The sequence below is a fragment of the Phallusia mammillata genome, chromosome 6 (assembly GCF_965637545.1).
Source record: "Phallusia mammillata chromosome 6, kaPhaMamm4.hap1.1, whole genome shotgun sequence".
Classification (NCBI taxonomy): domain Eukaryota; kingdom Metazoa; phylum Chordata; class Ascidiacea; order Phlebobranchia; family Ascidiidae; genus Phallusia; species Phallusia mammillata.
This window is the reverse complement of record NC_137257.1, coordinates 25,697,801-25,710,478: the sequence shown is the minus strand read 5'-3', so window position 1 is coordinate 25,710,478 and position 12,678 is coordinate 25,697,801. Positions and strand designations below refer to the sequence as shown.

At 34.5% G+C, this 12,678-nt stretch overlaps 1 protein-coding gene and 1 long non-coding RNA gene across 2 annotated transcripts in view; both read left to right on the top strand.

Annotated features, from left to right (window-relative positions):
- Window positions 1–12,678, top strand: part of LOC145232100 (uncharacterized) — a 129,856-nt gene that overhangs the window by 97,171 nt on the left and 20,007 nt on the right. The window lies entirely within an intron of this gene.
- LOC145232109 (uncharacterized) lies at window positions 2,462–4,241 on the top strand. The gene is made up of 3 exons (XR_013860835.1): window positions 2,462–2,773; window positions 3,605–3,673; window positions 4,150–4,241. It is a non-coding gene; the product is annotated as an uncharacterized LOC145232109 (long non-coding RNA).

Here is a 12,678-nt window from a genome sequence, read left to right as displayed (position 1 = left end):
CCGGAGCTTACAGGAGGGCCGCACATCAAGCACACAATAATTCAAATTTCCAGCGTGTACTAGATAATCACAAATACAAGCGGATATGAATTACCATAGCAGATACACATTAGTGTAGCGGTGGAGCCTATGGTTTACATCGCACTTCAAACAGGAAACTGAAAGAGCAAAAGTTCCAACACAATGAACACTCCAATAGCCATATTTGTGGAAAAATAGCTGGACAAAGATGAATCGCTGCACAAAATATTAGAAAAGGGCCGCATGCGACCCGCGGGCCACAGGTTGCCCACCCCTGCTCTAACGGAAAGTTAATCATGAAGTCGCATTTAAGTAACGCTATTCAGACAAAATGAGAATTATAAGAGATATCGGTGCTGATCAGCAGACGGGATTTAGAGAACCATGAAGCGCTTCAATCTCGTTCGAGGCGCCTATCTCGGCAGCAAACCGAACAAAAACGTAAGTATCACTTTAAATTATGTCATTGGGTAATTTTATACGTTTATGAAATAAATCTAATGCTTTCGCATGTCAACCAGAACAGCACAAACCTTGTTTATTATTTTGTTCATGCTTGTAGCAATGTGTTTATATTTTTAGTTATTCAATGTGTTAGGTTTCACCATTGGAGCAAACCGCATCTTTACCATAGCAGTTCAGGGCCTCAGAACTGCATTCCGACTGATGATGGATAAGCTGCTTGAACCTGCGCAAACGGTTTGTGTTATCGCTGTGTGCGGGTTTCTGATTTGAAAAAGCTGGTTCAATTGCCAAAAATAAATGATGACACGCTATTTGCCTTCAATTTAAACGTTTATTACATGGTTATGATTGCATGTTATGTTTTATTGTGTTTAAATATTGTAATTAATTGCATTTAAAATGTACATTTACCCTAGCACAGCGGACTACATGTCATAGAAACATGAAATTGAGATAAACATGCCACCAATCTATTCAACAACACCCAGAACAATCCTGTATAATACCAAGATGCAAAATCATGTTTACTAACAAAATATGATTTAATTTAGATTGATACAAAGCTTTTTCGATCTAAAATTGGTAACAATAAATTTATGTGGTAATTTATGGTCATCGACATTTGCTGTGAGCTGAAAAAATACGTCTAGTATATTATTTAGTAAGCTTAGGTACGCACCGATAATCGCAGTGTAAACGGAAGGGGTCGCAAGGTAAGGTTAGGTTAGGCGCCGCTAAGCATAGTGTAAACGGGCCTTAAGACCTGAACAAGGAACCTCGGCGCGATAAGATTTGTTAAAATTGTAAAATAGTAAGACGATTGCCCATGGATTGTATTCAATGACGATTGTCGGCCACTTGTAGGCCTATTCAATGTTAACTTTATTGTGTGTTTGTCAAACATCGGGGTCACCAGCGTTGCGATTTAGGTTGCTGTTGCGATTTGTGCTCAAACTTTTAATATTGTGGTTGCAAACTTGGCCCACTGACTGTTTCTTTTACGTGATCATGATACATTAAGTATCGGTGACTACACTAATACAAAATGGGTGACACAAATGCTTTAATTTTGACAGATTTAGCAGCAGAAGTGCATAAAGTTTATTTCAAGCGGTTGTTATTTTTTTCGAAATACTTTTCAGGTTTCAGGTCCTCAGGTTTTTTCACGGTGAGGCGAGCGCGTGGTTTCTGTTCCTGTTTTATAGAGGTTCCTCTAGATTAGAATACGCAATCTAGGTCTAGAATGTAATGTACAGTGGTTTCATTCACCCGATTAAATTTTAAAGATGTACTTTAAAATAAGTAATCTAAAAAACGCATTTCTTTCTTTCTGTATAGTCCAGAAAAGTGAATAAATTACGTTTGCACGAAAAATGTGTTTTGCATTGATTGCGCAGTTTATTGAAATAGATTCCATAAATTGACTGGTTTAAATAGTGGGTTGTAAGTTGTTGTTTAAATATTTTAAAGTAGCTTGTTTTGTTGAAAGATAGTGTGTGTCAGCAAAACTTTGTTGTTTATAACAAAAGTTCACATTTTAATATGAACATGATATTATATGTTGATTTTTACCATAAGTGATTTGGTGCAGTCGGTAATCACATAGCAGCAAAATGGCTAAATAGCCTGTTTTGTAGATGTATACTGTGTGTAACCGAAACATTGTTGTTTATGAGAAAAGTACATGGGTCAATTGTTTTATCGTAAGTGATTTTGGTGCTGTCGGAAATCACAGGAAAATGGGTGCCTGTGTGGTGGCTAAAGTCATACGAATTATTACAGTGGTCTTTCAACAACTTTGGTTCAGGGCCAGATTGGAAAGTGTTTTTTTTTGCGAGGAGGATATTTTTTTCGTCAAAATAATTGCGCAGATTTTTGCATGGAATTACAATTTTCTGCGCGGAGTGATTTTTCTGCGCTTTTGATTGGCAGGTGGATTTAAAGATTTATTCTTTCCAATCTGGGTTCAGGGTAAGCATAATTAAAAACACTAATATACAGTGTTTATTTGGTTAAAATTTGACTAAAGAAACTTTCACAAACCTTTGCAAAAGATAATATACAGTGCACATCTGGAATTTGTTAGAAAAATATTTGTGTTTTTGTTTCAATTTGGTCAAATGAAGGATTTTTGATTTGCTCCTAGCTGATTGTAACAATTTTGAATTAGTAGGGTTTGTCAATTGTTGTCTGGCACATCACAAATACATTTGAGATATTTGTTTTGTTTATCATGGAACAAGGCAACAGAAACGAAGGTCATCTCAATTCAAATGACCAAAATCAGGTGAATAGATTTGCATGCAGTATTATTATTTGTAAAAGTTGAAACTATTTAGGTTGCTACCTAACTAGGATAGGTAAATACCAGTTTAAACATTTCTTTATGTGATCACTGATTAAGTAAAGTGCTTCATTGAATCCAGACCGCAAAGTTTAGCAGCTGCAAGTGTGAGCTGTTATTTATCTTTTCTGATGCCAATTTTGCAGGCACATTTTAGAACCAGTCACATATCTAAAAAATTATAAAGAAAAAAATGACACAGTTACAAATGTGCCGTTTGTTGGATATTCTATGACAAAAATGCCGGTATTGGTGTTTTGTGATATGCCGCCTTGCCTGAAAAGCACAATGTGGCCGCGCCACCTGACATAGCGACCACAAAATGTTATAAACAAGAAACATTGGACAGATTCACAACTGTATTGTTGGCAAAGTAGTTACTGTTTTATTAAGTAGCATTCTATGGCCTGGCCGTAGTACATGATTATCAACAATACTACAGTTCCACCTTTGTGTCAATATTACTGTTTATAATTGCACTTGTTTGTATTTATTATTTAATTTTTGTAACCAGAATAGCCAAAAGTCTGCATGGTAGTATGACTACAAAATGTTTTTTTACAAATTGTTTTTATTTGTAACCTTTTTGTACATAAGAAATCCCCATAGACAGTGGAATGATATAAAGTACTTTTCAAAATCAATATGTCACCCATTTTAACTGGTATAAAGATCAATGTAAAGTTATTTCTGCTGATTTAATACTAATGTGCACATCTTAATAAAACTTTGCTTTTGTAATAGCATAGTATTTATATACTTGTATGCTTGCAGGTACACAGCCAGCAAATGCAACAACAACTGCAGCAACAACAACTGCAGCAACAACAGCAACAACTGCTAGTACGCTATATTGTATATTTTAACATTTCTAAAACCCTTTGTTTTAACCTTGAATGGTATTTTTAGTTAATATCATGCTCCCACCCATGACCCACCTATTAGTTTTTAAATACCACCATATTATTAAGCTTTAAATTTGGGTTCAAATTATAGCATTTTAAATAGAATAGTCCCGGAGTAACTCATTAAGCAAAAATTTAACAAGTCAGTGCATCAAATCCTGTGGTTGTTTGGGTGCGTAGATGAAATGTTGCTTTTGCAATATGGTTTGATTTTGGTCTTTTTTATGTTGCAACCTTTCGTTCTTGTTTTTTTTTAATATATACCCATGAATGCTCATTACAGTTTGCTTTGTGTTTCTACTATCACCTTTACTGTTTAAATATTTTTTTAATTAAGCAAATAAAAAATTTTCAGGATATTTCATATTGCATACGTGTTTTTCTTATCTCACATATATTTTTGTATGGTTGCAGGTACCAGACCAAAATATGGAGAGCATAGAGCAACAGAACCTCCAGCACTCAGCCCTCAACATCTGACACTCCAGTATGTGAGACAAACATACAACAAAGTAAGAATAAAATGCCAAAAAATGTTTTTGACACATGACATGGTTTGGTTGGTCTGATCTTTCAAAAATTTTATGTTTAAGAAATGTGATCATTATTTACATCTTCTGGGGCAAACTGAATTCAGAATTTATAATTACAAAGTTTTTGACATCTAAAGGTTTCTTGGTTTGCTATTCCATGAACAACTGCTGCCCTAACTGGCTAACTGTTTGCTTTATTACTGTATATAATAAGTAGCAGTTTAACCTATTCACTTTTTGCCAGTGTTGATGCTTTGCTACCATAAAATATATATGTACACAAATTCAGTTATTCACATAACCATTTTAGTAAAAAAAACTTTACACTGGATTTCTGGAAAAAAGTTGTGACTTTAAAAACTGGGCATACATGATGGTTTGGGCATACATGACCCAACAAAAGCAATTGCATTGCTGAATAAATTGTATATGGTCATTAATTTGGCAGTTGTCCATTTATATATGCTTTATATTGAATTGACACCTAAAATTAAGGCATTCTAGCATCTTCGCAAAGCATCAATTAATCACAATATGTTTTTTACCAGACCAAAGTGTTGCAAACAACCAAACAATACAAATGGGAGGAGCAACAGTTAGTGGTGCTTCCATCGTTGGAGTTCGAAACTTGACTATCAATTGTAAGCACATGTGTAGACACTTGTAATTAAAAACACAGATTTTGCTATTTGTGTATTCGCTTGTAACTTGATTTATAATAGCTAACTACAGGGTACCAAAATGTAATTAACCAAGAGTTTCTGCAATTTGTAAGAGTGTGATTTGAATTTTTTGTAATTCCTAGACCAAAACGAACAGAACTCAAACTTTAAAACCAAGAAAAAGATTGATGCAATGAAAATATCGGTTCCAATTACCTGATATAAACGGCAAAAATGGATTCGAATCTAACTGGATTCGAATCCAAATGATTCGTTATTCTACTTTGAACATCCCTATTTGCTGCAAAAAAATGTTGGTCATAATTAAGATTTTTTTAAGATGATTTAATGTGTTTGAGTGTAGAACTGGCTTTTGTAAACCAATAATCTAATATATATATAGGGTTTAAACCAGTGGTTCTCAAACTTTTTAAGCATGCGGCGTATTAAAGAACTAAAATTTTCTGCCGCAGCACACTTCACAGGTAAACATGTAATTTTCAACTTTATTATGATGGGTAAGGATGCTTTTAATTTCCAGCAAGTAAAGTATGAGCATTGAAACTTTATTATGCACACCAATATTTCCTCATGGAGTCCTAAAACACCAGGAAATGTTTGCACTTTAAAATAGGGATTATTTTGCGGCACACTTGGAAATCTCTCACAGCACACAGTTTGAGAATCACTGGTTTAAACCATGAGTTATTAGGCAACTGTAATTAAATTTTTATGAATTGTTTAGATACAACTGGAGCAGCCCAAACAACTGATGACAGATCAGAAACAGGTAAGTTAAAAAATTGCAATCTGCAAAAGCAAGTGTGTGGTTCAGTAGAATCACAACTATATTGAAAGTTCCGGGGTGTTGTTTCATGAGTAATAAACTTGTTGCATATTACTTATTGTAGAAAAAACTACAAACATTGTACATGGTTTGCTTCTTATTTGTTGTTTAAAATTCCTGATCTTTGTATAAGTAAGATTTTCAATTTTGCAATTACAAATGGCTGCCTATATTTAAAGAAAAAAGTGATGAAATGAATAAAAATTATTATTGAATTCAATAAGCAATGGTATTGTTGACTGCAACACATAAACTTCACATATAGCTTCAAAATCAGTCTAATTTTATAAACCTTTTAAAGTCTTACTGGCAATTGTGTTCAAATACTGATGTTTTGTTTCTTTTAGGCTGTCATATCGGCCTAGTAATTATGGGTCCCTGAAGGGGACACATATTGATTTTACTCAAAATGTTTGTTTTTTTTCTTGTTTTTTTCTTTTTTTTCTTATACCCAAAGTTTGTCCGACTCGTTTTTCTATCAAATCCTTGATGGATTTGGATGAAATTTACACAGATGGTAGATGTAGTTATGTAGATGTGCATCCCACTTTGTTTTTGTTGATAACCCCAGTATTTACCCCGCTAGCCTCCTAAAATGGGTATTTTTTTACCTGAAGTTTGTCCGACTCATTTTTCCATCAAATGTTTAATGAATTTGGCTGAAATTTACACAGATGGTAGATTTAGTTATGTAGATGTGCATCCCACTTTGTTTTGGTTGATAACCCCAGTATTTATCCCGCTAGCCCCCTAAAATAGGTATTTTCCCTCAAAGTTTGTCTGACTTGTTTTTCCATCAAATGCTTGATGGATGTGGCTGAAACTTATACAGATGGTAGATATAGTTATTATGGGTCCCCTTCCCTGAAGGGGACACATATTGATTTTACTCAAATTGTTTGTTTGTTTTTTCTTTTTTTTTCTTTTTTTTTCTTCTTTTTTTTCTCCCCCAAAGTTTGTCCGACTCGTTTTTCCATGAAATGTTTGATGGATTTCGATGAAATTTACACAGATGGTAGATATAGTTATGCAGATGTGCATCCCACTTTGTTTTTGTTGATAACCCCAGTATTTACCCCGCTAGCCCCCTTTTACCCCAAAGTTTGTCCGACTCGTTTTTCCATCAAATCTTTAATGGATTTGGGTGAAATTTGCACAGATGGTAGATATAGTTATGTAGATGTGCATCCCACTTTGTTTGTGATGATAACCCCACTATTTATCCCGCTAGCCCCCTAAAATGTTTTTTTTTCACCCATAGTTTGTCCGACTCTTTTTTCCATCAAATGTATGATGGATTTGGGTGAAATAGTTATGTAGATGTGCATCCCACTTTGTTTGTGTTGATAACCCCAGTACTTACCCCGCTAGCCCCCTAAAATGTTTTTTTACCCCCCAAAGTTTGTCCGACTCGTTTTGCCATCAAATGTTTAATGGATTCGGATGAAACTTACACATATGGTAAAGATAGTTATGTAGATGTGCTTCCCACTTTGTTTGTGTTGATAACCCCAGTATTTACCCTGTTATCCCCTTAAAATGGGTGAGGTTTTAAACAGTGTCGGAATGGGCTGAAATTTGGATAGCTTGAAGAAGAGGCCATTTATAGGTGTTGATTGTTGTGTTCAACCCTGTAGCCCCAACATTCACCCCACTAGCCCCCAAAGTGTAAAACGTATTTGTATGTTATTGGGCAACACAAACGAAAGATTTCTGTGGCCCAATAGTGGTACAAGGGCAACCAGTTGTGTGTTACTTGTGTTTGTGGGTTGCTTGTTGGATGTTTTTGTGGCATGGCAGTTAGGGGGTTACAGCCCTATGTAGTCAGAAGCATTAATGGTTGTTGCTCAAAACACCTCTAGTGGTCAAACCTTTAAACATTGGCGGATTGGGCTCAAATTTTGTAGTACTATTGATTGAATTATTGTGGTTTCATAGTATTATTATTTAAGCCCAGTGCTGATCACTGTGTTTTACCTTACAACACCCGACTTTCTCATGGTAATCTTTTGAAATGCATTATTTTTAAATTTGCATGTGTGGGGACCCATGAGTTTCTGCCTGCAGAAACAACTAAGGTTATAAAAGACGCTGGATAATGTGGGACCCAATATAAAATAAGCAGAGGAAATATATGAATGTTTTAAAATACGTTATAGTGTATAGGCAATGACAAAATGTGGTAAGCCACCCTTCTAGTGTAGATGTGCATTCCACTTTGTTTCTTTTGATAACCCTAGTATTTACCCCGCTAGCCCCCTAAATGGGTATTTTTCCCCGAAGTTTGTCTGACTCGTTTTTTCTATCAAATGCTTGATGGATGTGGCTGAAACTTATACAGATCGTAGATATAGTTATGTAGATGTGCATCCCACTTTGTTTTCCGGATAACCCAAGTATTTACCCCGCTAGCCCCCTAAAAGGGGTGAGTTTGTAAACAATGTCAGAATTGGCTAAAATTTGGATAGCTTGTAAAGTATGCCAATTATCGCTATTGCGCCATTGCAGTTCGGGGGTTGTTGCTCAAAACACCTCTAGTGGTTGAAATTGTAAATGTTGACAGATTGGACTGAAATTTTGCAGTACTATTGATTGAGTCATTGTGGTTTCCTACTTTTAGGTTTGTGTGTGTGGAACCTCAATTAGTTATCCTACCAGCCCCCTAAAATGAGTTTTTTAATTTAAATAGTTTTTACTCCATATAGCATATTTAGATATGCACAGTACCAATCACTGTGTTTGTCTTCACAATACCAAACTTACTCATATATTGAATTGCATTATTTTCTACTTTGCATGTGTGGGGACCCATGAGTTTTTGCCTGCAGAAACAACTAAGGTTATAAAAGACGCTGGATAATGTGGGACCCAATATAAAATAAGCAGAGGAAATATATGAATGTTTTAAAATACGTTATAGTGTATAGGCAATGACAAAATGTGGTAAGCCACCCTTCTAGTGTAGATGTGCATTCCACTTTGTTTTTGTTGATAACCCTAGTATTTACCCCGCTAGCCCCCTAAATGGGTATTTTTCCCCGAAGTTTGTCTGACTCGTTTTTTCTATCAAATGCTTGATGGATGTGGCTGAAACTTATACAGATCATAGATATAGTTATGTAGATGTGCATCCCACTTTGTTTTCCGGATAACCCAAGTATTTACCCCGCTAGCCCCCTAAAAGGGGTGAGTTTGTAAACAATGTCAGAATTGGCTAAAATTTGGATAGCTTGTAAAGTATGCCAATTATCGCTATTGCGCCATTGCAGTTCGGGGGTTGTTGCTCAAAACACCTCTAGTGGTTGAAATTGTAAATGTTGACAGATTGGACTGAAATTTTGCAGTACTATTGATTGAGTCATTGTGGTTTCCTACTTTTAGGTTTGTGTGTGTGGAACCTCAATTAGTTATCCTACCAGCCCCCTAAAATGAGTTTTTTAATTTAAATAGTTTTTACTCCATATAGCATATTTAGATATGCACAGTACCAATCACTGTGTTTGTCTTCACAATACCAAACTTACTCATATATTGAATTGCATTATTTTCTACTTTGCATGTGTGGGGACCCATGAGTTTTTGCCTGCAGAAACAACCAAGGTTATAAAAGACGATGGCTAATATGGGACCCAATACAAAATAAGCATAGGAAATATATTTATGTTTTAAAATAGAGCATAGTGTATGTGCAAGGGCAACATGTGCTAAGCCACCCTTCTAGTTCTTAAATAGCTTAAATTTGTAAGGTCTTGTTTGATTTTGTTACTCAGTTTGATTTGTATACTGTTCATTGGATAGTTTATAATTGGTCATTTCACTATAGATGAATGTTTCATGTAGTTTCCTTTTTTTCTCCTAACTTGAGTTTTATCCCACCCTATTAATTGTCAATAAAAAACACTTGGTGATGACATTTGCTGAACAAACATGTTACAAAGTGTCAGCAAAATTATACTTAATATTTGGCCCATTTAGACTAATTTATTTTACCTTGATCGTGTAAAATAAGTTTTTCTTGTTTTTTTTTAGTTTTGCAAACAGTTGAAAAAGATTTAAAAAAGTCAGCTAAGGATCGATGCTCATCGAAAAACTTTTTTAAATTAACAAAACAGAAAATTGAGATTTGTCCAATGGAGATAACAGACAAACCAAGCAGAGAAATTCAACCCTCACAATATAAGAAAAAACAGCAAAAACTTGCAATATCATTAAAAAAATGGGAAGAGGATGGACATTACAACAGAAGAAAAGATTATGAGACTATTGATTTGAGAGAGAAAAATTCGGTTTCAGTTGAAAGTCTATTTCGTTTAGCTGAACAGCAAGCAAGTAAAAATGGTGAACCTGAATGCCAAGGAAATGTGGTTGCCCTGATTGGACAGCCAGGAATTGGAAAAAAAACACTTTCAAAAGTTATCACTGAGAATATACTCCAGAATAAGATGGAAAATGTAACCAATATTGACTGGGTTTTTTACATTTCTGTCAAAAACATGAACTTTCCAAAAAAAGTAACACTGGTTAATTTTCTGTTGAAATATTCACTGGGCAACACTTCATACAACAAGTTAAATGGTGAAGGATTCACTGCTTTACAAGAAAGAATACTTAAAGAAATTTTAGACTCCAACAATGTATACCTTGCTTTTGATGGCCTTGATGAAGCTTCAACAGAATGGGATTTGGAGTATAAAGGTGGTTTAAACTTGCGGGAAAAAAACAACCCTTTGGTCTATTTATTTGGTCTTATGAATGGAGACATACTACCTAATGCAAAAAAGCTATTTACATCTCGGCAAAATCATTTTTTCTCGATTAATGCAAATCATCGGCCATCATTTGTGGCTGAAGTTTTGGGTTTAAATACAAAATCCCAAGAGAGTTTGTGTAAACAGATTTGCCCTGACCATAAAGATCAAGTGTGGAACATCATTGAAAGCAACCCAAACTTATCTTACTCATGTTATGTGCCAGCTAAATGTGTGTTTATTACATTTGCTGTTTGGAAAAGTCTTAAAGAGGATTCTAGTGAAAGATTTCACTCCCTTACTCATATTTTTGCACAAGGATTTAAGTATTATTTTGCTGATGGATTCATAAAGGGAAAAGTAAAAGATGAAAAATACATGGATAAAATTGCTAAGTTGGCATGGAATGGATTTGAGAAAAAAAAATCTGTTTTTGAGAAGGAACATCTGGATAAAGTGGGGATTGACATTAAAACATTTATTAACATTCTTTCAGTGTTTACAACAGAAGAAAATTGGGGAATGACAATTCTAGACTGTGACAGAAAGAGCAGCTTTTCACATTTAATTTGGCAAGAGTATTTTGCTGCTTGTTACCTTGTTTACTTCTCAAGTGTTGATGAGTTTCGTAAATTGATTCCTCAGTTTAAAAGTGACAGATGGGAGGTAGTTACCAAGTTTGTGTTTGGTCTTTTTAACTCTGATGTCAATAAAGTTGGAAAAAGTTGTTTTTTTACAACAAATCAAAATGAACAAGAATTCCAGGATAAGAAAGCAGAATTACTAAAACTTGCTTGTAATGAGATGAAAATAAGGGTTAAAAACACTGAAGACATGAGTAGGGTAAAGCTAGTGCAAGTCTGCTCATGGTTGCAAGAAATTGATGATGAAAATTTTTATCAAGGAGTTGCCGCATTTTTGCCTTTGAAGATATATTTAACTGGCAACATACTTTTGACTGATGTCTCAAGCATTACAGAAGTGTTGAGTCATTCTGAAAAAAAACATGAGATCCAGATTTCAGAGCACTGCAAATTTCCCCATGGCAGCTTGAAAGAGTTTTTAGAAAATTTGGGGAAACCCAACATAAAGGTTTGTTGAATAATTAGATTACAACATCTAAAATCTGATGGTTGTGTTAAGTAGAGGATGTTGTGATGTATGTGCAGTAGCAAAATAGTTTGCAAATTATTAGTGATTTCTTGCCCACAAACAAAACAGCACTCCAATCACAGGCCTCATTTTTAACATTTTTAAAATAGCTCTACTAGTGAAAGTAAGTGACCCAGGAGTTTTATACTATGTTGGTTGGTGTATTGGGAAGTATTTTTAATAATTTTGTAACTTTTAGTTGGACCTGACTGTTATTTGTCCTTTCAATAATGACTTTATGCATGAATGCTTGTCTCAATGTCAAGGATTTCAGTCATTACATTAATTGTTAATAAAATCAGCAATTCTGTTTTTGCCGAATACAGCTACAAACTAAACTATTTATTGTGTGTTTAACGCATTGTGTCTTCTTAGTTTTAGGTTAACAGCTTTTCAGCATTTCTGTTTTTGCAGAACACAGCTACAAACTAGACTATTTATTGTGTATTTATTGTATTTATTTGTGTCTTCTTGGTTTTAGGTTAACAGCTTTATGGCATCAGCATTATCAGACATTGCTCATAATGCTAGTGGTCAAAGTTTTAAATTTAAATTTTTTTTTTAAATTAATAGGACAATTAAAGTATTATGCTAACACTCCTAATCAAACTTTAATTAAACTTCACTTTAATTTCATTGTTGTTTTGTATTTTAAATGTTTGGGTGCAAAACCCTATAAGTTTCCCCACTAGCCTCCTAAAATGGGTAACTTTTGAAAACAGTGTCCTTATTGAATAAAATTTGGACAACTTGTAGAATACGCCATTTAAAGGTGTGAATTGCTATGTTTAATCCTGCAGATTTATCCAACTAGCCTCATAAAATGAGTAATGTTTATAAACAATATTGAAATTGTTCTGCAACAATAGTACACACAAACCTGCCATAATAAACCACTCCATGTTGGCTTGTTTGTAATTTGTGGCTGTTACCTAATTTAACATTATTAAGAGGTTTATTGTGTGATAGCTTGTGAAACAATAGATTGGGAAGGAAAGAAA